Genomic DNA, 27,306 nt, shown 5'->3' on the forward strand with positions numbered 1-27,306 from the left:
TCCTGCTATCTACGCTTGAGTCACTGGGCGTTGCGGGCACTGTTATACAATGGTTCAGATCTTACCTCTCTGACAGGTCATTTAGGGTGTCTTGGAGGGGAGAGGTGTCCAACCTACAGCATCTAAACACTGGGGTACCTCAAGGCTCTGTTCTTGGGCCACTTCTCTTCTTCATCTACACATCATCTCTAGGATCAGTCATCCAGAGACATGGATTCTCCTACCACTGCTATGCTGATGATACCCAGCTATACCTCTCTTTTCATCCTGATGATCCCTCGGTTCCAGCTCGTATCTCAGCCTGCCTGTTGGATATTTCACACTGGATGAAAGATCATCATCTTCAGCTGAACCTCGCAAAAACGGAAATGCTTGTAGTTTCTGCCAACCCCACTCTACACCATAACTTTTCAATCCAGATGGATGGGGCAACCATTAATGCATCCAAAATGGTGAAAAGCCTTGGAGTAACGATTGATGACCAACTAAACTTCTCTGACCACATTTCTAGAACTGCTCGATCGTGCAGATTTGCACTCTATAACATCAGAAAGATCCGACCCTTCTTATCTGAACATGCAGCTCAACTCCTTGTTCAAGCTCTTGTTCTCTCCAAACTGGATTACTGCAACTCTCTACTAGCTGGGCTTACAGCTAACTCTATCAAGCCTCTTCAACTGCTCCAGAATGCAGCAGCACGAGTTGTCTTCAATGAACCTAAACGAGCACATGTCACTCCGCTGCTAGTCCGTTTGCACTGGCTGCCAGTTGCTGCTCGCATCAAATTCAAAACTCTGATGTTTGCCTACAAAGTGACTTCTGGCCTAGCACCTTCTTATCTGCACTCACTTCTGCAGATCTATGTGCCCTCCAGAAACTTGCGTTCTGTGAATGAATGTCGCCTCGTGGTTCCATCCCAAAGAGGGAAAAAATCACTTTCGCGAACGCTCACGCTCAATCTGCCCAGTTGGTGGAATGAACTCCCTAACTGCATCAGAACAGCAGAGTCACTCGCTATTTTCAAGAAACGACTAAAAACTCAACTATTTAGTCTCCACTTCACGTCCTAATCTGCAATTGCCTCTTTGAATATCACACTAATTGTACAAAAAAAAAAAAAAAAAAAAAAAAACTACTAACACTTCCCTTCTTAGACTTTACAGACCTGAAACTTGCCTTTAGTACTTATTCATTGTTGCTCTTAGTTGTGTAAATTGCTTCCTTGTCCTCATTTGTAAGTCGCTTTGGATAAAAGCGTCTGCTAAATGACTAAATGTAAAATGTAAATGTAAATGTCTTTGTTATTTAAATGCAAACGGATAGAACTTATTTTCTTTAACTTCAAATAAGATAAACAAGATATTTTTTGTTTTGTTTTATTCAATAACATGAAGATTGTTACAGGCTCATTCTGCAAACCTAGCCCTATTTTCATTTCTGGAGATTGCAAATTATGTTGCCTGAAGTACGTATGGCTGCATTTTTTCTTTAAAACAAGTGATACAGGGTGGTGTGACGCCATTCCTGTACTTACCAGCTGACTGTATACCTCTGTATGGATGGCTTTCCCGCTGTTACCATTTTGTCCAGTAGCTTGCCATGTACATTGGTTGACTTGAAACGCACAGAAGAAGGGGTTTGAGTCCAGTGAAGAATGCATTAGGATGAAAACAGAAGCCAAAAAATAAAATAAACAAGCAAGTAACAGGGTAAAAATGTGGTAAAATCTGACAACGTGGTAAAAATTAGGCAAGGACTTTTCTTTCTTTGGATTGCTTTTTAAAACTGTCGGTTGGGTTTAAGGAAGTGGGTTGGCAGGTCAATCGGTGCTTTGGAAAGCACTATTGGTTGGGTTTAGGAAAGGAGAAGGGTGGGTCAGTCAATCAATTAGTCCAGGCGTGTCCAAACTACGGCCCGCGGGCCATCTGCGGCCCGCAATCAGTTTTGTGGCGGCCCGCGAGGCTTTTTATAAATATCAATAGAATCTGGCCCGCTATACAAAAATGAACGTAATTCAATAAATAACCACCAGGTGTCGCTATTACATGCATTCAATTAAGCAGCAGTTCTTGATATGATCTATCTATCTATCTATCTATCTATCTATCTATCTATCTATCTATCTATCTATCTATCTATCTATCTATCTATCTATCTATCTATCTATCTGTCTATCTGTCTGTCTGTCTGTCTGTCTGTCTGTCTGTCTATCTACACACAGTTAAAGTCTAAATTATAAGCCCCTCTTAGATTTATTTCTTCTTTTTTAAATATTTCCCAAATGATGTTTAACAGAGCAAGGACATTTTTACCGTATGTCTGATAATATTTTTTCTTTTGGAGAAAGACTTTTGTTTTATTTCGGCTAGAATAAAAAGTGGTTTAAATTTTTTTATGAACCATTTTAAGGTCAAAATTATTAGCCCCTTAAGTCTTCAGAACAAACCATTGTAATAAAATAACTTGCCTAATTACCTTAACTTAACTAGTTAACTTGATTAATCTAGTGAAGCCTTTAAATGTCACTTTAAGCTGTATAGAAGTGTCTTAAAAATATCTAGTCAAATATTATTTACTGTCATCATGGCAAAGATAAAATAAATCAGTTATTAGAAATGAGTTACTAAAACTAATATGTTTAGAAATGTGTGGAAAAAAATCTTCTCTCCGTTAAACAGAAATTGGGGAAAAAATAAACGGGGGCTAATAATTTAGGGGGCTAACAATTCTGACTTCAACTGTATTTATATATATATATATATATATATATATATATATATATATATATATATATATATATATATATATATATACACACGTGTCTGTGTGATGTATGTAAAATTTGGCCCGCGACAACGTTTGTTTTTTTGCATCTGGCCCTCGGCCCAAAAAGTTTGAACATCCCTGAATTAGTCAGTCGACAGCAGCCTATAGTGGATTTACGCAAGAACAGTAGGTGTGAATGGCACTCGCGAGAGAAATTTGAGATCTGAAAACGCCTACACAGTGGCCATTGGCAGATTCTGTTCTTAGTTAATCTTTGTGAAAGTTTTGTGCGTGTGATTTAATATTTAAGACTTTTTTTTTAGACTAGGCATGGGACGATAACCGTTTTCAAGGTATACCATGGTTTGGAAAGTCAAGGTTTTAAAACTGCCAAAATTTTCTGTAATACCGTTCACAAGGTATTTGTAAGATTTTTTTATGTATTTTTTTTTTTATTTCCAGCAGAAAAAAAATATCCAAAGATGTCATTTTAAATGGTAAAGAAATCTTCTTAAATTTAATGATGGCAGAAGAAGTCAATGATTCATTTGAATTATTTAGCCTGACATGTTCACAGCTCCAATATTTTAAATATTACTCAAAATAAAATATACTGTGTTCAAAGCAGAAACCCAGACATTTAAAAAGAATATATTTTGGAGCTGTTATAAATAAAACCGTGAAACTCTGATATTTTATCCAAGGTTATCTTACCGTCAGGATCTTATGCCCATGCCTAAATGAGACCCAATGTCTTCACATGTTATAACCATGTAAAAAAAAAACAATGCTATCTCACAGCAATTCATAACTTTTTGATTTAGTGGCTAATTTATATGAAATCGTACGATCTCATTCGTACATTTTAGTATATGTTCATCCCCCAATGATGGTTGGGTTTAGGGGTGGGGTTTGTGCCACACCTCCTTTTAAAAATCATGCATTTTCATATGACTAAACACTTAACGGTTCAGTCAGTCAGTCAGTCATTCAGTCAGTCGACAGTGGCCTCTAGTGGATATACGTAAGAATAGCTGGTGCAAATGGCACTAACAAGAAAAATTTGAGATCTGAAAAAGTGTACACAGCGGCCTCTGGTGGATTCGCAAAATCAAAAAACTGCAAAAAAAATAAATAAAAATAAAACATACCTCCTGGGATGTATTTGGCACTCTCCAGAAATGTATTGGTGCATTTTCAGAGTAAGCCTGGGTTGCAGGTGTGCACATATTTGTTTGCTGCCACTTTTTGCATATATGTGGTTTTGTGAATTGGTCTTACCTGAAAAGCCTATAGGTTATTTAACGCAGCCTCCATTGTGACAACAAACCGCATGTAATGTCAACAAAAGATCTGAGCACAAATCAATAGCTCAATACAAAAGTCCAATAGCTTATTTGTAGCCTGGGCTTTAATTTATGGGCCTGCAGAAAAATGAAATATTCTCTGAAGTAAAACAATTTGACAATTAGACCTGGTCTACTATTCTGGTTTCCTTCTAAAATGTAAAGAATTAAACTCAGCCAGCATAATATACCTGATGAAATATGTTCTGTTTCTCAATTTCAAGACACAATTATTATAATAATAATGATATGAATTTTTTTATTATTATTTTGGACAGGATTTTTCAATCATGCCTTTAGGGACAATTGCCATCCGTTTCAGCAATAGTGTGAAAATGAAAGCTAACAACATTATTATTATTATTTATTTATTTTTATTTTTTTTTGCTAATTTATTTTTGAAATGTCTCCGGGGAGATCTGAAAATGACTACATTTCCTCTTTGCTACCAAGGGCTTTGTATATTGGAAAGTCATTCATTTCAATGGCTCTATTTTCACAGTGTTAACTCAGGCCATCCGTATGCAGAAAAACACTCTGTGAAATAAATGTCACACTTTAATGAAAGATAAAGGCTTAAAGTAGTGAAACAATAAGATCCATCATTGTGACAGATGAGAGACAAAGAGATTAACATTCCTCGCCAAGAGATTACATCACAATGAATGAACCCACAATACTGCTTTTTTTTTTTCAGCCGCACAATAAAACTGTGAACAGGACCGGTGCATACAGAAAAGAGTTTAGTGCAGGCTCCGTCACACAGCAGACATTGATTTGTGGTGAGTTCAATACCGTTATCATTTTGCTCTGTTTAATCTCAGGCTGGAGTGGCCGATAGCCATCTGAAACACTTTCAAACAAAATCCGAATGCATCCTCCCATCGGTATGGATATTTCCCAAGGTCATTGTTCCTCAGACGCCACCCGAAAAACACCTGCTGTTGGAAATATTAATGCAGCCACGGTATAATAAAAGTAAATTCAAATCTGCTGGCTGTCCATTCTTATTCACCAGTAATGGGTTTGACTTGTTATCTTTGTGAAACCGCACCACCTGATCCAATTACTTGCTAAAACCCTGCCATCTCTTTTCATGCTTTTTGGAAAACCAAAAAGACTTATTCCAACATAAAAAAAAAAAAAAAAAAGATCAAGTATGGACCAGGGTGACCACAACAATCCTAATATTCTCGCTACTTCTTCTGGGTTATTTATGAAACTATTGGAATAAATTTTAGTTGTGCAAACACAAACCAGAATTAAATCTGCAAGCAGCGATGAAAGGGACCTCGCACCTCACTGCCACCCGGTGGCCTTGGGATGACACAGAACATTGAACAATATTAATTTAAGCTGATTAATATAAAAAAAACTGACAAATTTACTGATTTATGCCAAACTTCCTTCTGTCAGCAGGTGGCGCTATGACCTTAACGTAATTTTGGCATGCAGATGTCTTCAGGAGAGGAATCTTATCAACCATGTGACTTTTCAGGCAGATCTGACATTGTGTGGTGGTTATAAGTACTTCCTCCCTCATTGCGAAACACTGTCCTTCACAGACGTCCTTCGACGATAACTCTTGATCTTCACACTTTAATGTCACAAAGGCCTTTGGATTAAACTAAAGGAGCGTTGATTTGATCTGGTAAAAGTTCTAGGAGTTTGTTACTGTGTAAAACTCTGTTGCCAGCAGGTGGTCCTAACTGGATATTGGCATGTTAACATGTTCAGATAAGGACTCTTATCAAACGTGTGTATTTTGAGGCAGATCGGACAATGCATGTCTTCAATTCCTGTTTTGTGGTGAAATATCAAATTTTGTGAGGCCACCACGGACACGCCCTTCGACAAAAACTCTAGATATTCACAATTTAACATCACCAAGACCTTTACTTAACAATATCCAATTGTTAACAGGAGTTAAAGTACAACACCTGGAAATGGCAAAAACTGCAGAGGAAGTTAACATTTTTATAGGTATTGGCATGTTTGATGTGTTTGGGGTTTTTTTGTTGTTTTTTTTGTATGTGTTGGTCAAACATAGCTTGCAGGGCACATTGTTGATTATATGTTGCACTGTTGAGCCAGTTTGCCACACCTACTTCTAAAACCCATATCAAATGTAAATTTTCACTACTTTAGGTGCATGTTCAAAGTTTTGTGAGTTTTCGAGCATGTTTAGACCCTCAAAAATGTGACTGATTCTGGAACGGAATAATAATAAGTAGAAATGGAGCGATTCCAATACCATTGGTGCTCAAGCCCTAGATATAGTTGAAGCCATAATTATTAGAATTTTATTTTATTAGAAGCAGAAATGCTGTTTTTTTATCATTTTCAACACATTTTAAACATAATAGTTTTTTTAAAATAATTTCAAATAACTTATCCTACTAGTAACTAAAAGCTAACTAGTTATGTCTAGTTGCAGCTGGAAGGGCATCTGCTGCGTAAAACATATGTTAGAAAGTTGGTGGTTCATTCCGCTTTGGCAACCCCAGGTTAGTAAAGGGACTGAGCCAAAAAGAAAATGAATGAATGAATGAATATGAATGAATGAATGAGGCAAGTTAGTGTAAAGATATAGTTCAATGAAATTAACATGTATTCTCTATTTACCTACCTTCAAATAATTTCAACTTTTTATGAGGAGGACAAATTGATACTAGGGAATTCAATGGTGACAGGTTTCCAACATTTTTCAAACTATCTTCTTTTGTGTTGGCAGAAGAAATTTATAAAGGTTTGAAACAAGTTAAGGGTGTGTAAACTGTGTCTATTATTTTATTTTTGTGTAAACTGCATTTAATTATGCAAGAAACTGGACGATAGTGGTTTTTTTCTCTAATTGATAACTAAATTCTTAAGAGGGCTAATAGGATTGAATATTTATTTATTCATTCATTAATTTATTCTTTTTCTACCGATTTTCCAGAGTCGGGTTGCGGGGACAGCAGTCTTAGGAGAGAACCCCAGACTTCCCTCCCCCCCGACACTTCCTCCAGCTCGTCCTGGAGGATCTCGAGGCGTTCCAAGGTCAGCCGATAGACATAGTCCCTCCAGCGGGTCCTGGGTCTATTTTTATTTTATTTTTAAAATTTTTTCATTCAAAATGAAGTAAGAATATACATTAATTTATTCATTTCTTTGCTTAGTCCCTTTATTAATCCGGAGTCACCACAGCGGAATGAACTGCCAACTTATCCAGCAATTTTTTTCTCAGCAGATCCCCTTCCAGCCGCAACCCATCTCCGGGAAACATCCACACACACATTCACACACACACACACACACACACACTCATACACTATGGACAATTCAGCCTACCCAGTTCACCTGTACCACATGTCTTTGGACTGTGGGGGAAACCGGAGCACTTGGAGGAAACCCACGCAAAGGCAGGGAGAACATGCAAACTCCACACAGAAACGCCAACTGAGCCGAGGTTCGAACCAGCAACTCAGTGACCTTCTTGCTGTAAGGTGACAGCACTACCTACTGCGCCACTGCCTCGCCCTAAGACTATACATCAATAGTGAAAATGCAACATTTTTGTAGATGTTTCTACTTAATGTACAAATTAAGGAACACAGAGACAGCATTGTATCATAAAATAATCACATATATATATAATTCATTACATTTATATAGTGCTTAAATATATTATAGCTGCCTGTAATTTAATGCCATTGCCATTGCACTTACAGTCGCACCTGCAATTTACACAGGTTGTGTAGACATTACATCAGATGCATAATGCCTGTCTAACTGTAATAGTAGGGGGGGGATGCAGAAGCAACATAAATCAGCACACAAGCTGGTGATCAGGAATACAAGAGTTCCTGGAATAGTCTGTTTATCTAAGCAAGCTTCTGCTGCCTTCCGAGGTAAAAACCTGCCATTTAAATCATCAGATATAGACCCATATGAATGTTGTGGTCTCGAAATTTACTTGATCCCATGACTCTAACCGCTAAAGCCTGTGCGCTTACTCAGCACAGATGAGTCATGATTCTTCAGCCTACATTATCATGAAAAGAGGATTTGCGTGTGCATGTGTTGAATGTGTATTTCATTCCAGGCTCTGGTACTGTATATGCACTTCTCATGAAGAGAGTGGAGGGGAAAAAAGGGCATGACTTTTTTTTTATAACAAATATCAGTTAATGGGGTGCTTAACCTTTGGAAAATGATGGTCAACCTCAGGAGGTCAAGCTAAATATTAAATGAGATGTTTTATTTTTGTTCATTTTAGATGATGTTTACCACGTTGGCTGCACTGTTCTGAATCTGGTACTGAGGGTCAGACTTACTAACAGCTTGCATCAGCACAAACCTTTCTTTGTTGTTAAGAAAAATACTGTCAGGATTTACTATAGACACAAACTGAAAATATTCATGAAAAGAAAAGCCGTGGACAGTGATTTTTGTAACAATTAATTTTTAACTTTCTCAAATCTTGCATTTTTGGGAATTTTAGACAATTTTGGTATACAGTATTAAAATTAATATTAAAATTAAAATGCGAGGTAATTTAGTAAGGCTTAAAAAGGGGCCAGTTTGTGTTGTTCATACCCAAAAAAGTAAGTCTTAACCCTATTTGTGTTAGTAAATTACCCACATCTTATTTTCATCCACTCTTGTTTCTGACCTTATTGCAATTTGCATTACTGGTATCTGTAGTCTTTAATCTGTACATTACAAGTAAACACCTACACAAATAAAATGTTGTTGTTGTTGTTGTTGTTGTACGTCTGTAACATTTTTTTTAATTCATGTTTTTGCGATTTCCAGCAACATTGTAATAATATCTGCTAATAATTTTTTTTAAAAGGTTTTTGTTTAATTACACTTTGGAAATGCATTATGGGATCTTGATTATTGCTCAGACAACTGCTGCAATCTGTACTACAGCAATAATAGTTTAAATAAGTTGTATATAAAATAACTTATATAAAAATGTATAATTGGGGTGGCACAGTGGCTCAGTGGTTAGCACTATCGCCTCACAGCAAGATGGTCGCTGGTTCGAGCCCTGGCTGGCCAGTTGGCATTTCTGTGTGAGGAGTTTGTATGTTCTCTTTGTGTTCATGTGGGTTTCCTCCAAGTGCTCCGGTTTCCCCCAAGGTCTAAAGACCTGCTCTATAATTGAATTGGATGAGTGTATAGATGTTTTCCAGTACTGGGTTGGGCTGGAATTGTATCTGCAGTGTAAAAACATATACTGGATTAGTTGGCACAGTTCATTCCGCTGTGGCTACCCGAAGAAAAATGAATGAAAATAGATGCATACATTATCCAAATTGTTCGGCAACCAAATTTTAATGTCGAGAGTCCAGTATAATGTCCTTAATGCAATTTGTAGGCATAAATAAATAGATTACATAAATAAACAGTTATTTTACAGCGAACAAACAGTTTGTGTCTCAAAAATTTAACAGACAAAATATATAGTTTTTTTATCATATGCTTTTTTAAACCATTTTTTTCATATCATATTTTGTGTGTTTAAAAAAACATTTATTAATTTAATTAATATTGTTTTTCACATGTTAAGAATTTAATGCCAGTAATTGATTATTTTGTTTTAAGGTAAAAAATAATATTTTTTTTCTTCCTGCGGTAAGTGTTATATTATCATGTTATCTGTGATGCTAAAGAAAGCAGAGGTTACCTCATCATCCTCATTTTCCTCCACATACAGTATAGTGTCCTTCGTCTTAATATCTGGACCCAAAATATGTCTGGACCATTCAAGTGTGTGCAAGAACAAGTATCAATACTTCCAACACTGATATTATATAAAAAATAATTAATCTTCATTAAAAAAAAAAATCATTTTGTTATTACTAATTTTGTCCCGCTTATTTAGCATGGAATTGATTGCATTGAATAAGCATTGACATCTCTAATTTGTAAATTGATCCCAAAAAAAAAAAAAAATTCAATTATTTCTCAAAAAAAAAATTCAAACTTTTTTTGATTACGTTTATGGTGATCTCTTTATACTATGATTGTTTACATAATGATACATAATAGCCTTAATGATAAATAACAGTAGTCTTATATACTTATTGTCACAATCACAAGCAATCCAACCTGTGCAGATTGCTTAAGAACTACAAATCTGCCACTTTAAAGAACTACATATCCAATCATGCACCACTCACACCTGTTCCTCATTTGGTTGATTACACAACTGTTGGTAGGTGTTCATAAACTGATTAGATGGACAATAAATACAGCACACACTCACACGCACATCATTCCTGATTCTTGTTATCTGTGACATTAAGGCACTTTTTTTTTCCAAATGATGTTTAACAGAGCAAGGACATTTTCACAGTATGTCTGATAATATTTTTTCTTCTGGAGAAAGTCTTATTTGTTTTGTTTCAACTAGAATAAAAGCTGTTTTTAATAAAATAAAATAAACATTTTAAGGTCAAAATTATTAGCCCCTAAGCTATATTTTTTTCAATAGTTTACAGAACAAACCATCGTTATACAATAACTTGCCTAATTACCTTAATTTTCCTAGTTAGCCTAATTAACCTAGTTAAGTCTTTAAATGTCACTTTAGGCTGTACAGAAGTGTCTTGAAAAATATCTAGTAAATTATTATGTACTGTCATCATGGCAAGATAAAATACATCAGTTATTAGAAATGAGTTATCAAAACTATTGTGTTTAGAAATGTTGAAAAAAAAATCTGCTCTCTGTTAAACTAATTGGGGAAAAAATAAACTGGGGGGCTAATTAGTCAGGGGGGCTAATAATTCTGACTTCAACTGTACATATAGTTGCATGACAACAGTAAGGCTACTAGTGCTTTTCATGCAACAATATGTTACAAAATAGTTGACCAAACATTAAATAGTTCTCAAAAAACGATTTAAAAACACTATATTTGTGCCTCATGTGCCTTTTTATAAAGGTCAAGTGTCACCAGTGTCTGTGGAAAAGGCCGCTAGCCACGATTTAGATCTAGTGAAATGTATTAAAAATGGCTGAGACAAAGATCTTGAAGACTGCATACAGTTTGTGCATCTTCACTGATGGCATTCCTCATGTATTCAGGGCAGATAAGCGGAGTCGTTCTACCCCTACAAATGAGCTCTATCTGGATGTATAAAAATGCCCCTTGAGGAAATAAACATGCTAAACAGGATTGCATTTCAAGTGCAGTTGGTGTTATTGTTTTGGCCTCTCTTGACTGGAATTATCCAGACAGAGCTGGGCACCTTTTAAGACATCTGAAATCTACTGACAGGGAGGCAAGCCCTAAGGCTAACACACCATCACTAAACAAGCCAGACCTTCACTCCACATTTCCACTGTCCTTTCTTCCAATTTTTTTTCCCAGCTGTGTCATCTCGACATCACAGGACTTGACATTTGCACAGGTAATATAATGAGACCTGTTCCTGTTATTGGGAAACTAATACATTTGGAGCTTGGGCTATTTTTCACTTGACATTTACATACATTAATACCTGATTAGCTCTCATTTTCGATGCCAGCTTGCATTTTGAGTCCCGTATGGAAAGAGCTTTTTATTTCTTGTGACGCTTTTTACACTTTTTTTTTTTTTAATTACTTCAGTCACTAAATCAAATGCAAAGTGTTTACGCCATGAGTATTTAGAAGGTTCTTGCAGGGGGAGATTAGCTTTGGTGAATTAGCAATCAAGCAATCTGAAGTCTGATCTCTGTTTATGAGCTAGCAGCGTTGATGTTTTTTAAGATGAAGGGCACGATAGCTATCAGATTCTTACTCTGTCATGCGGGCTCTTAAGAACATCAAGGCCGTATCAGCTATCATATCACCTCATATTTTTAAAACCAATTTTATTTCAAAAGAAGTGCGTCAGTGCTGTATTTCTGTCAGATTTGTGCCAAATTCCTTCATTTTTGTGTCTCGCAATTGGTCTAATAAGGTCATGTTTGCCAAATGGTTTAAGAAAAAGCATCTTCTTTTCAAATCTGTCAGTTAAATGTCTAGCACTTTAGTAAAGTATTCGTTTGAAATACCGCATTACAAAATAAGTGTTCGTGCATCTTGCAACTTCAGTAAGACCATGCACTCCTTTCACCTAAGGCCCTTGTTATGGTATTTCTAGGCTGGACTATTACAGTGCACTTCTTTCTGGACTTCCATCATGTGCAATCAGACCTCTACAAATGATTCCAAAAGGTATGGCATGACTGTTCTTTAACAAGCCCAAATGGCTTTTGCTCCAGAGGAACGGTTTCATAGTTCCTCAAATTACTATTGGAAGCATCCACTTTTTGGCCTGCTTGCACTGCAGGACTATTTCCAGTTATAAGAAGGTGGGCTTTTTGAGGAACTAAATTAGCTTCTACTTCTCAGACTAAGGTCAAAACAGCACAATGGGAACTACTAGTGATGTAAGTATATAGCGAATGAGCGAACAAAAAAGATGACTGCTGCTTGTTAAAACTACCTAAATGAGCTGAAACAACACAATTCTTGTAATTTCTTTGGCCAATTTATTTGTTTTATGTTCAGTCTACTTAAATTTTAAGCCATTAAGGTAACTTAAGCATTTTGTGTTGGGACAACATGAAAGAATTATGTTGGTCCAACTACCTGGTCATAGATATTTACATTAGATTAGATGCCTACACTATTGTTGTCTATTGGAAGAAATGAGTCAATAGAGCTGCCATTTTAGTACAGGGTAGCATTTATTTGAAATGAATGTGGGACCAAGGTGCAGTAGAGGACTGGTCATCTGGAGCCGGAAATTTATATATACATATGGAGTTTTGTTATGATAGCCTATTTCTAGGCTGGACTTTTACAGTGCACTTCTGGCTGGACTTCCATCATGTGCAATCATACCTTCACAAGTGATTCCAAAAGGCATGGCATGACTGTTCTTTAACAAGCCCAAATGGCTTTTGCTCCAGAAGAATGGTTTCAAGGTCTTAGAATTATTGTTGGAAGCATCCACCTTTTGGCCTGCTTCCACTGCAGGAACTAGCCACTATTTCAGTTTTAAGAAGGTGGGCTTTTTTACCAACTAAACTTGCTTCTGCTTCCCAGGCCAAGCTCCAAATCAGCACAATAGGAACTACTAGTGATGTAAGTATATAACGAATAAGCAAACTCATGCCATATGAACCACTTAGTAACTATTTTTGAAGTGTTAGCATATACACTCAAAAAATGATTACTGCTGCTTGTTCAAACTACCTGGTTAAAAATGAGCTGAAACAACACAATTCTTGTCATTTATTTGGCCAATTGATACAATGTTTTATGTTCAATCTACTTAAATTTCTAAACCATTAAAATAACTTACATCAGCCTTTTGTGCTGTGGTAACATGAAAGAATTTTGTTGGTCCAACCACCTGCATAGATATTTACATTAGATATCGCCTAAGCTATTGTTGTCTATTGGAAGGAATGCATCAATAGAGCCACCTTTTTAGTACAGGGTATCACTCCTTTGAAATGAATGTGGGACCAAGGTGCAGTGGAGGACTGTCCATCCAGAGCCAGAGATACACACACACACACACATATATATATATATATATATATATATATATATATATATATATATATATATATATATATATATATATATATATATTAAAATAAACAAATATATATTTTTTTTTTAATTACAAAAGTTATAATTTTACATCACTTTTCTTCATGGATGGTGGATAAGTAACCAAACAGGCATTGCTGACAAAGAGCATGTGTTTGTGTGCATGAAAATGTATTATTCTTCCTCCCTGTTAAATTTGACCTATTCTTCTTATGTTTTGGCCTTAGTCCCGTATGGTTGCAGGGTCGGCTGTTTGGAACAAGCTATTTTAGACTTTTCCATATGATAGTAACTTTTTTTACACATTCCAGCCAGCCTGTCACCCTCATACACTACGGATATTTTAGCCTACCCAATTCACCTGCAGCATGTCTTTGGACTGTGGGGGAAACCAGAGCACCCGGGGGAAACCCATGCAAACGCAGGGCGAAAATGCTAACTCCTCACAGAAATGTCAACTGAGCCGAGGTTCAAACCAGCGACCCAGTGACCTTCTTGCTGTGAGGCGACAGTACTACCTACTGCACCACTGCTTCGCCCTGTTAAATTTGGCCTAATCCGTGTGCTGAAACACAGCCCCTCTCCTGCTTTCACTGTTCATTCTAAAGGAGAGAGTGATTAAATTGTGAGTTAATCCCCTGTATGAACTACTCGTTCACTCGTTCCCACAATTTTTTCCACCGCAGCATCTTGTCATATTTCATTTACATTGTTAGTTGATTTTAGTCAACAAAACTAGCATAAGCCAAGTATTTAGTACGAGTTGGTGCTGCGTTGCCTTATGGTCAGTGCAGTAAGTGATTATATTATCATCAATACTTCTGTTCTGTCTTTATGCCTTGTGAGGTTGTGCTAGTCTTGCCTAGTGCGGTTGAATGACTTTTGTCCTGGAAACACTGTACTAATATGGCTGTGCTATTATGGCTGTGCTATTATGTACTAATATGGCTGTGCTATTACCTGTGCTATTACTAAACGTCCATGCTTTGGGCGTTTGCAGCTTAATTAGCAAAAATGCAGTTTGTTGCTTTGCTCAGTGAGCAATAATTGTCCTAAAATTAGTTATTAGATCAGTCTCAATCAACTGTATATGTAACTAAAATATGGCTCTTTTCGTTCATTTTGAATAATTTCAAATAAAACTTTGAAATGTACTACACATAACAGATGTACATGATGATGTTTTCAGACCTTCAAGTTTAAGTTAAATAAAAATAGAAATGTATTTTAACTTTTATAGGGTAGCATGGTGGTGCAGTGGGTAGCACTGTCACCTCACAGCAAGAAGGTCGCTGATTCCAGTCCTGGCTGGGTCAGTTGGCATTTCTGTGTGGAGTTTGCATGTTCTCCCTGTGATTACGTAGGTTTTCTCTGGATGCTCCAGTGTATGTGTGTATATCCTGGTCCTCCAGGTTAAGATTTGAATGATGGGCTTATGACCCACCTCGTAAAAATTAGATGTTAAAATTAGACGAAACACCAACATGGTTTGGCTTTCAGATGTATAACTCGCACATTTCCATGACATGTCATCTCCATTATCATGACACACAGTGAAAACACAGTTCTAATCATCAAATCCTCCTTCCTCAAGTTGTTGGTTCCTTCAATACACACTTGATATTGCTTTCTGTTGCATAAGTCATTTCAGAGTTTCCATTGATGGTGTGACTGTGAATGCAACTAGGAAGATGGTCTGTGGAGAATATTTATTTATTGGGGGGCCTGCCTGGTGGCTAGTTCCTATAATTGAGGTCCTATTACCAGCAGCTGTGAATGCCCCTTTTAAAACTCCATATCACACCTATTTTCCTCACTGGCTAACAATTGCAGTTTGCATCAAGTTTAAGTGTTTGTTGGATATACAGAATAACCAAAGGGTCTGCATTTTCCTACTTCCCAATCATACAGTATCCTCTCAACTTCCTCTCTTGAAGCTTGAGATTGGTGAATAAATGCATCTTGTGGTACAGAGAGACACAAAATCACTTTGCAGAACCTTCTTAACTGTTAACTGTTTCTGGTGGAATGATCTTCCTGACCCCATCCTGAATATAAAAAATGAGCATGTATGCATGGTTATTTTTTATTTTTTTTTACATGCACACCAATATGCTAATAATACAATTTCTGTCCTGTCTAACATGCAGAAAGAATAACCCAGCAAAGCAAAATAAACTTTGGGGAAGGGTGTCATGTTTTTATGGATAAAAATTGGAATCTGACATACAGTAATCTGTGATGGTCTACCTCGACAAAATATTATACACATTTTTTAAATACATGTAGAACTGTTAATTTTGCAGAATGGGGGCAAGTTTTCATCCCTGTACCAATAAATGGTTAGTCATAATAGATTGTTCTTACTGTTTACTGTGTAACTTCCATGTGCAGGCATTTATTTGTAATAAAACACACATTTTAGTTTAATTCGACCACTTTTAGGCTATATGTAGATACTAACACCTAATTTAAAAGAAAAAAAATGTCTTTTGAAACCTTACAGTGAACACTTAGACCACCAACAGAAATTTTTCAGCATCTCTGGCTGGCGATTATGCTTTGGCAAGTTTATGAACCATTCAAGATAAGTCAAATTTATACTATTAAATTATTACTATAACTATTATTATTTTTAAAACGTCTTGTCCTGTTAGTGTTAACAAAACATAATGTGATTTCTTTTCATGTGTTATATCCCTGCTGAGAGAAAACATCTGGTTGGTTTAAGCTGGTCAAACAGGCTGATTTTAGAGGGGATTTGGCCATTTCCTAACTGGTCTCCCTGCCTGAACAGCTAAAAATTAATAGCTTGGAAATGGCCAAAACCCCTTTAAAACCAGCCTGGTAAACCAGCTTAAACCTGAAAACAAGCTTAGGCTAAGCTGGTTTTTCATTTTGCATGTTAATGAAATCATTAAAAATTAAGAGGAGTATTGGAACACATCTCTTGGAAACATATGGCTTGTATTATTCTAAGATGCATTATTTTGATTGTTCCACTTTTACTGCATAAGTCAACATATTTATCATTTGTTGGGTCAGGAAAGCATCTGAGTTTGCAGTATATTTTTCCTGCATAACTGCAAAATGTTTGCTCTTTCTGGATGTGCTTAAATTCACAATAAATGGACATCACATGGGGCGTAACAGTACACTAGAGTCACAATCCAGTACATACCTCGATTTTGGGGTAATGGTTTAGTGTGGGTATATGGTACAATAGGAATAATCAACAAATCTCCATTTACTTGCTTCTGTTTATTTTAAACAAGCATTGTTTTGTCACAATGAGCTACTGAACTTAATAGCTTCTGGAGATGCAAAAGTACAAAATTAAACACAATAATGAAAAATTTAACTTTGCAATTAAAAAACTGTGCATTAAACTCTGAAAGCCTAAGCTTAGCTCTTTCCCTAAACAACAGAAAAACAATAATTGTGTGTTAAATTTAAGATTCAGTAAACTTCAAAACTGAAATCTCTTAATGAAAATACTAACACGGTGTCCATCCATAACAGCAGGTGCAGCAGACAACAACTGCTCAATTTTGACAATATTGACAATAGCTGTGTTTCTATCCACCTATTTTTATGCGCATTTTGGAAATAAAAACTGGTTGATGAAAATGCCAAGATGCGCATACCTTTTTAAAAAACATATGTGCATAACTTAGTGGGATAAACTTTTTATTAAATAAGAAAAGATGCACATAAACCACGTTGGAAACACTTTTACAGAACAAATTCCACTATGCGCATTAAAAAAGGTCATGTGATTTTGTTATAAGAGATCATGTAATGATAAAAATATGTGCGAATGGACAAACCAGCAGGCTGAGCACACTGTAAAGCATCTGACATGCTGTTTTGGTCATTCTAAAATGCCTTGAACGTTTCAGTATTAGTGTTATTATATTATTAATGACCTCCAGAATCAAGAGTGTCTGTGCTCCAGGTCTCACCTCACACCGTCAAACGCCACTGTGTGTTCATTGTGTGTCAGAATTGCCTTAACGTGCAAGTTATTTATTAAATAAGGAAAAGATTCATGTAGTTTCTCCTCCCTACTGAATAAAAACAGGTTAAAACAGCCTAGGCTGGTTGGCTGGTTTTAGCTGGTCAACCAGGCTGGTTTAAGAGGGGTTTTGGCCACTTCCAGGCTGGTTTCCAGCCATTTCCAGCCTGGTCTTAGCTGGTCAAGCTGGGAGATGACCAGCTAAAACCAGTTTGACCAGCCTAGCCAGTGTGGGAGCCCAGCCAAAACCAGCTATGTCCAGCATAAACCAGGGTCATTTTCCAGCCTGACCACCAAAGACCAGGCTGGAAATGGCTGGAAACCAGCCTGGAAATGGCCAAAACCCCTCTAAAACCAGGCTGGTCAACCAGTTAAAACCAGCCAGCCAGCTTAGGCTGGTTAAGGCAATTTTTTTCAGCAGGGCTACCACAGCAAATTTAGTTTTTACTGTTGATATTTGGCACCAGATAATCAGGAAGTGCCGATTTTGTTCAATTTGTCTTGTTGGATGGAAACGCTACTTTATTCGCAAATCTTTTATGTGATATTCCAGTTTTGCGCATAAAGTTAATTTGCATTTTTAGATGAACACATAGGTAATGTCCTATATTTTTTAATTTTTGGACGGATGTGCGTGATCATTATACACTTGCGTCTTTTGCAGCACTGCATTTATTAGACGACATGTGAAGATTAAACGATTTCAAATGTCACCCACATCAGCTCTCATTTGTCATGCTTTCAGTTCCAGAGCAGCGGACCAATCAGAGGAACTCGGAGTTGATACTAGTGTTGCATGCCTCTGTTTACGGGATAGCAAGTTAGTATGACTCTGTAAAATGGTGGAATCACTCATGAGTTTTCAGACATAAAGACGTGTTCTTTGTAAATGGCTCCTCAGTTGTTGCGCTGCTGTGGTGTTTTCTGTCTAACAGTGACTGCACATCTGGACTGACTGTATTCATCAAGAGAGTGCATAAACTGAACTGTGAGCCTCATAGCTTGACTATTTAGTATCACACATGTGCACTTTAATAAACCTACAGAAAGCAAGTTAATTTCTTTACATGCAGGACAAATTTACTGTAAAATCTAAAAGCTCTTTATCTCATACACTAATAATTTAAAAAAAGAAAAAATATATATGAGCTAAATTTTGTAATGGCACTACAGGTTATTTGCTTTTAATGATGAATCACTCATATTCCACAGTTTGAATCAAATCATTTGCTAAGCTAATGAACGAACAATTTCTGCACTTCCTCAGCAAGGCTGTGCAAATATTTTTCCTATGGGGATCAATTAGCCATCAGACCCGAGTAAGTTTGCGAATGCACCTTCATTGATAGTTGAATACATTTTCAATAATCTCTGAGGCAACTAATCCCATCAAATGTATTAATTTGCTCCTCGTATGAGCCCAATGCGCTGATCTTTTTTAATTAGAGAGTAATTGGCGCTTAATGTGTTGTAGTAAGAGAGCCATTGAATGCGGCGCTGCGAGGGGACGGCAGCGTAGATTTCATTGTGCACGAATGAATGCCGCCATTGATCCGTCAGGCTGGTGACAGGCAGTCAGCTTGAGAGAGCGAGAGAGAGGCGAAAGCATGTTTGTATGCCAGTCGTCTGTACATACGCGTGGCTTGTAATCAGGTGGAATCTAATTAACCTTTTCTCCATAATGATTGTTAAAGTGACTCTCATAACAAAAGGCTTTTAGAGGATACTCACAGGCCACTTTTGAACTGTGAAGGTCCCAGTGAAGTATCAGAGGGTTGGGAAACGTATATGAGCCAGTGACTGTGAAATCTCTTGGCACTTTGAAACAGTGGTGAGTGAAAATCATTGACTTAAATGCTAATTTACTGCTCCGGATGATTCATTCAGCTCACGAACGGCGCGTAGAGACACTCTGCGGTCATCAGTCATGCTTAGTTCTTTTAGTCAGCCTGAGTTTATCTACACAAACAACTCGTAATGACATTTAATGGAATAGAATAACACTGGGGTGAGAGGAGTACTATTGATCCAATTCATCTGATTCGTTTCATAAGTATAGATTATCGCTTGTAAAGCCTTGCTTTGTGATATCCCATTATTCATATTCGGGGCAAATTCCCAAAGCCCACGATAATGATTTGAACACCAGAAGAGGATAATGAAGGCCCGTGGCACATGATCTGACTACCGTAGAGTGATTTCCTTTAGTAAGAGGCGAATCTCTGTTTCTCACTTCCGCTTTTTCTCTCAAGCAAAGATGACCTGTCGAATCGCTCAGATCCTGCAGTCTGACAATATAATTTATACCTTGGCATGGTAATTTTGTCGATGCGTTCGCCGGTCTGAAATACAAATTAGAAGCAAGCGTGCGATTAACTCCAATCACAAGCACTTGTGGTAGGAGAAATCCTTCGCAAAGTAATCAAACCAAATGATTTCCTTGGCAGCACAATAGGCGGCACCTTTTTTGTTTTGTTAACCCTAAACAGTAAAAGAAGAATGACAGGTGAAATCGCTAACTAGTCATTAGCATACGCCGAAGGTAGATTTGCAAAGCCTCTCTTGTGTGCTGTTGCTTCGTCTGCTCCATCTGCCCGCTTCCATCTCGGCTGCTTTAATGGCTGTATAAAAGTATGAAAAAGAGCACAGTGACAGTTCCAAAGTAGATCCCCCACCCTTCGTTCCCCCTCGGAGCGATTAAAGAGTGAATGTGAGGTGGTGACAGCTCTGGCTTTTGATCATGTTGCCTGTCAGTGGAGTGTTGACTGGTGGGGAGTCTGGCCAGGTAGTCATCTTACAAAGGGGCACATCATGAGGATAGGAGGAGAGAGGGGATAAAAAGCAGACTGTTTTCTGTAGAGTTTAAAGACAAAGGGTACTTTTGGAGTTTTGGGTTTACGTTTTTATTCGTTTAGCTAATATTCAGCACATCCGGGTTGAAAGGCAGTGCAATGCAATATATATTGTTCGGAATACCCAGTAGTTGTGGTCGGTTTCATGAATTGGAAGACATAAATCATGCCTAATCCTTTCATAATAGATGACACTAAGCTGGGAAAGTAAATACAAATGAGAGGATGTAGCCAGCATGGGTGGCTGCTGGATTCAGGTACTCATTATAATATCAATGTAAAAGGAAATTCACTGTGGTAATAAAAAGTAGACAGAGAAAAATAATAGTATTCAGGGATGAATAATTGATGTGTGGATACTACTGTAATGCCTTCGCTTATTTCAACACAAAGTCTGCACTGTGGGTGAAACTCCAATGAGAGAATGGTAAAACTAATATTTTATGTGACATCGTGCCTTTTAAAGTTTGTATTTCTAATAATCCCGTGTATGACATGCGCTGAGCTATGGTTATGCTGAGCATGATTGTAATGAACAATGTATCAAATGTCTGAATATGCAAGGGTTGCTGGGAATATGTCTTAGAGTCGGTCTTAACACCGCCCTATGTGAAAACATTCCAACTACAAGCAGTTCTACTGTCTGCATCAGACACGATGTGGCACGACAGAAACATTTTAATACCACAGACATTTAGAAGCATGCTGAATACTGTCTTTACTGCACTCTCAACCAATAATGGACAGGTTGATCATTTATTAAATAAGTGTTAAACCTCTTTAACATTATTAAAAGTACATGATGAGCGATACTGACATTGTTAGTCATTGTTAGTTTATTTCCAAGATGTAAGATAAACTGGTGCTGCCGCTTTTAGTATGGTTATGAATGTCACACAATGGTATTCAAACTCATACTGGTAACATTTAAAACTGGATTAAGCACAAAATCAGTACCTGCGGTGATTATTGCCATATTAGTTATGCTGTTGTTTAGCAGCAAGAAATAGAAACTAAAATAGAAACTTTGTACATTGCCATTTGCCATGAGGGATGGTTAGGACAAAAATTGCACTATTATGTGTTCCAGTCACAGTGTAAAATCAGATACAGATTACAGAATGGTTTATCTGTAACATGTCAGATAAACAAGTCTTTATGGCAGCAGTTTTATTTCCTAAATTCTTTTTAGAGTCTTGATGACCATCATTAGCCATCTTTAACCATGTGCATGATTGACATTGAGAAGGCAATAATTTGCCATTTCCAGGGAGAAAAAAAGTACAAATTTAAAATTATACTAGCAGTGATGAAGTCAGAAAAGTATTGTTTTCATTTCTCAAAAAAACGTATTTATGTACTATATATCGGTGGTGATAATTGGTTACTTTTAGTTTTATCAGTGCGCAGTCTCTAACCTCTAAGTCTCTCACCATTAGGCCACAGGTGCCCTATACCCTCTATGCTAGAGGGAAAACAAGATGTTTGCATTTAAGGTTTTAAAATAAAATAAGTTATTGCTGTATCTGTCTGGGGTTTATTTTTGTAAACTACCACAGAAAAATTCATATGAAGATTTGAATTTATAAATTAGTTTTTGGCTTCCAAATTATTTGTATTGTTATCTGTTATTTTAAAAAAAATCTTTATCAGTACATCGATAATTTCACCTATAGCAGTGGTGGGCAAACCTCTTAGACCTGAGGGTTTTACAAATCAAGTGAAGGGCCACATGTTAAATCCTTTTAAAAATAAATGTTATTTATAGTTGCAGTATGCATAGAACATGTAATATCGGACAGAAACACATTAACACAAAACAGATTTTTAAAAAATAATAATTATTGAGTCAAATTTACAAGTCATATTTACTTATCATTCATCATAAAACAATAAAATAATCCCTTATAAAATATAATAATTATAATAATAATAATAATAACTTTTACAGTGGAGAATAGAATATATATTGTCTAATAGAAAAGAAATCTCATGTTAACACATTAAAAATTGTTCTTAAAGTTTACTATTCAGTCAAGTTTACAATAATCTAATTTGAACGGCTTTTAGAATATACAGATCAATCATCAAAAAAACTTGCTAAAACCACAAATCTTTGATAAAATAACTTTTTAAAGTGGATGTAGTCATGGAAAATATATTCTATGACAAAAGTTAACACATTTAACCAGCAATAATTATGTAATTTGAGTCAAATTCACAACAATCTCATTTAAGCTTGTATTAATATGCTCATATCAATGATTATAAAACTATGAGATAAAACGGAAGAAGAATCTTAATCTTTGTTATTCCAATTCATGTTATTATGAGTGTGTTAATGTGAACAATGAGCCTGAAAATAAAGTTAGAATAATATCAACAGCAACACTCTCGCAAAATACCTGGCTGATTCAGTCATTGCCTAACCACATAAAAAAGAGCACACGTTTCTTTTTTTCTCGTCAATAACAAAGCAATGCGGTGCACCTCGCTTTTTTGAAATGTAAATGTGCGTTCGGTGTGATCAGTTGTAGTCTTTAAAACAGCAATACTTTCTTGGCATATTAGACCTACCCCTTTCTGTCCGATACTGGTGAAGAAGTATTTTGTTGTCCATTCTTCCTTAAACACACGACATTCAGAGTCAATTATTATAATTTTTTTGCCAGACTCATTTTCAGCCATTAACATTCAAGTGCAAGTGCATTCAAGAGTGTTTTCTAATTCTACTGGTTGCACTAACTGTACTGCGAGCAATACTGTCATCAAATGGCGTTCACTTGTATTGCATCACTAATTTACTAATTCTGAAACCAAAACGTTACTCAGAAGCAGCATTTTAAAAACTCCCTCGCAGACCGGATGAAAGTGTTTAGCGGGTCACATATGGCCCGCGGGCCGTAGTTTGCCCTCCTCTGACCTATAGCATTCTTTTTCGTTTCACAAAAGTTGTGTAAAAAAAAAGCATCTGTGGTCCTATTGGGCTGTTTCACACTTGACAGACCCTATCGTGGAAAACAAAAACAAAAAAAACTCTTTCTTTAGAACAAAATCTTTAGTCTATCTCAGCAGTCTTTCTTTATTCTTTAAGACATTGAGAAGCTTCCTATACACGGAGATTTGTATATGAGGTTTAGGTTATTTATTCATTCAGAATTCTCAATTAATTATTAATTTCAACAGGCTCATTCTGAAAAAGTAGCCCTATATGCATTTCTGGAGATCGCGAATTATGTGGCCAGAAGTACGCATGGCTGCATTTCGTCTTAAAAATGAACTCTACAGGATAGTATGACGCTGTTTTTTCGCGCTTACCAGCTGACCGCTTACCTCTGTGTGGACGGCTTTCCCACAGTTACCAGTTTGTCCAGTACCTTGCCATGTACGTTGGCAGACTTGAGATGCAGAGAGGAGTTGACCACAACAACAGGGTTCAAGTCCAGTAAAGAGCAGCTTCAGAAAGTGGGTCAGACTAAAACAAAAGCCCAAAAATAAAATAAACAAGTAAATAAGAGCATGTGGAAGAGAATGTGGTAAAATCTGAAAACATGGTTAAAATCAGACTTTTCTTTTTCTGGATTGCTTTTTAAAACTGTTGGTTGGGTTTAGGGAGGTGGTTGGGCAGGTCAATCTGTGCTTTTCAAAACACTGATGGTTGGGCTTATGGAAGGAGGTTGGGTCAGTCGATCAGTTAGTCAGTCGACAACAGCCTCTGGCACTCTCAGGAAAAATTTGAGATCTCAAAAAATGTGCACAGCGGCCTTTGGTGGATTTGCGAAAACAAAATCTGCAAAAAAAACGTAGGTCCTGGGACCTATTTGGTGCTTTCCAGAAATGCATATAGAGCTGCGTTTTCAAAATGAGCCTGGGTTAATTAATTCTGACATGTAGATGAGCATTGTCAATTACAAAACACAACACTGAAAATCAGTGACCCTGGCATATATCAGTGACTCAAAATTGGGTCACAGTTCTGTTCTGATGGTGACAGCAAGAGCAATACAATGCCGCATCATCATATTATAATTCAGCTAACCATATGATCATTCTAGGTCACCATAAATAAAGAAAACATTTCTCATTTATTTTTGTTGCTGAGCAATGGGACTCTATTTAGTTGCAAATTCATTTGTCACTTGGTACTGTATTAGACTGTCAAATTAGGCAGATGCCAAAATAGACAGGTTGGTTGATAATTCCTCATCATTTTCTTTACAAAAAAAAGTTCAATTAATTACATTCCACACCACAATAAATAGGGTTTTATGTGCAGTAAAATAAGACAAAAAAAAATTCACCTAAGCCATAAATTTGGAAGATTTTGACAAATAGGGACACTAACCCAAAGTTCAGTCCCACCCATGCTAATTGTGGATACATACCCATGTCTACATTTCTGGAAAGCACGAATTGTGTAGCCAGAGGTACGTATTTTAAAAAATCCAATATTAGTTTTGGTAAAAACATGCATTCGTTCTCCATATTAATTGAAATATGTGTAAATGGCACATAAATTTTCTATGTTTCCTTTACAAATACTGAGAACATTACATAATCTATTCTAAAACAAAAATCACTTACAAAAGCTAACACGTATTCTAATATCATATATAAATGTTTAGTTAACATTAACAAAGGTTAGGTAAAGCTTAATAAATGCGGTATTCATTGTTAGTTCATGTTAACTAATGCATTAACTAATGTTAACTAATGCACCCTTATTGTAAAGTGTTACCTAAATGGATAAATACATAATGAGGCTATTTATAAAGACATGAAATTTAATATTTATTATCTATTAGGAAATGAAAACTCCTACTTTAATAATAACATTAATTAAGATATTGATGATGATGATTATTGGTTATTTATTTTTGTCTGCTTTTACAATTTGACACATGCAAACCACTGCAGAAATGTTCCAACCAACAGGCCCATTTCATATACAGTACAGATACTTGATAAATAACCTACTATAAATTAAAAGCATTAACGTATGCTATATTTTTTTGCTTTCACAAGCTTTGGAGATGTAACATAAATTCCGCTTTTAAATAATATGCCACCTATAGCTTTCATCCTGAGCCACGGCTGCGCTCAAAATGACATTAATGTTTTTAAAGTGCACTGCAAAGGAAGCGCAGTTGTAAACATGGAGATCACTAAAACTAAACTGTAAAAATTATTTGAAAGCAAATTACACCACAGAGAGGTCACTTTAATGCTTTTTTTAAATAATTCCAAATTTAAATGTTAGAATGTTAGAAATAGGGCATAGCAGGAATAAGTGGGAATGGTACACAGCTAGGAACTATGTTTCTAACTACAGCTCTAAAGGTGTAGTGGCAAGCATACAAGTTTGCAAGGCAGTTTGCGAATGTTTGTTGGATTTGGATTGGATGGATTTTGGAAACGCAAAATCAATTATGTTTGTAACAACGAAACACCCCTGGTCAGCTTAAGTGTAAACAGCGCCCTCTGGTGGCTTTACACAAAAAGTTGACACACGAGAAATTTGAGATCAATTAAAAAGAGTATACAACGGCCTCCAGTGGATTTGCAATGAGCAAAAACTGAGAGCAGACATACCTCCATTTACTTATGTCAATGTCCCCAGAAATGTAAACCTGGGTACGTATCTGCAATGAGCCTGAGTTGATTTTGAAACAAGGGCCCAGTAAATGATTTTTTAGTTTTGTCCAAGGTAATTAAAGCAACAGATCTTCAATGACAAAATGACAGTAATATATAAAAATTTATGGTATGGGGAATGAAAATGTGACTGCTTTTTGGACTAAAAGACTACAATACATATTGCGTTCATTGTCGTGTGTGGTATCTTTGTTACAATATGAAGAAATAAATGTATTCAATAATTAAATGAAACAAATAAGTACAAACTGAAGTAATGTTTAGAAAAAGTTTGTTAGAAACAATGCACAAACCACCTCTGTGATAAACTATCTACGAAAATATGTTGCTCCATCAATATTAAATTAAATCTGTTAATATTATAATAAGTCTTATACTACGATCGAATTTTCCATAAGGTCTTTTGCCTTGTTGTACCCTAATAACGTAGCAAATCAATAAACATATACAGTTCTTTATTATATAAATCTATTTACTTAGTAAAACTTTAGTTGTCCTCTGTAAAATCTAGATCCTGAACCAATGAAGATTCATCTTTGAAGGTTTAAAGAACGCATCGAGTAGGAGCCCTTTTGTACTTTCACCATTAAAAAGATTTCTAATAGTGCTCCATCTTTTACTGTTTTGAAGGAAGCGAGCAAACAAATTATGCCTCACACAAAAGCTCAGATGTAAAACGCTGGCCTCTTATTCAGACTGCTTTTTCCTCCTATTCTTCAAGCTTTTTAATGTAATCTGCAGAAATCAGCCGCAGTGTGTCTAGAATTCACACTTTCTTTCACAGAGGTTGAGAAAAGCTCCATATAAATGGATGGGGTAGGGGGGGAACAGTCTCCTGTCATGTCTAAACGAGCTAAAAGCGTGTATTTAATTTCCCTCTAAAATGAAAGAAAGTGAGAAGTAAAAGACCGTCTCCAAAGGTCACACTTGTTTTAGCAATTCTCCGAGAGATTAAAACTATGTCACTTATTGTACTAAAACTCTATTATACCATGCCGTCATTGTAACACCTCATTAATCCGGAGCATTAGGCTCTCTAAAAATGTTGTGGCGTTCGTCTGAGAGCATCTTTACT

The 27,306-nt window shown here is 36.4% G+C and overlaps 1 protein-coding gene across 3 annotated transcripts in view; it reads left to right on the plus strand.

The window, feature by feature from the left end:
- The window catches only part of negr1 (neuronal growth regulator 1), a 305,572-nt gene that overhangs the window by 268,505 nt on the left and 9,761 nt on the right, over positions 1-27,306 (plus strand). The window contains exons 8-9 of one of the 3 annotated variants that reach the window (XR_015492705.1): positions 4,810-4,894; positions 5,529-6,877. The exons of 1 other annotated variant lie outside the window; for it this stretch is intronic. The gene's annotated coding sequence lies outside the window, so the exon portion shown is untranslated. Of the gene's footprint in view, positions 1-4,809; positions 4,895-5,528; positions 6,878-27,306 lie in introns of those variants that run through there. One more of the 3 variants, XR_015492706.1, reaches the window with a different exon arrangement.

Source organism: Danio rerio, chromosome 6 (assembly GCF_052040795.2).
Source record: "Danio rerio strain M-AB ecotype USA chromosome 6, GRCz13ab, whole genome shotgun sequence".
In the NCBI taxonomy this organism is placed as follows: domain Eukaryota; kingdom Metazoa; phylum Chordata; class Actinopteri; order Cypriniformes; family Danionidae; genus Danio; species Danio rerio.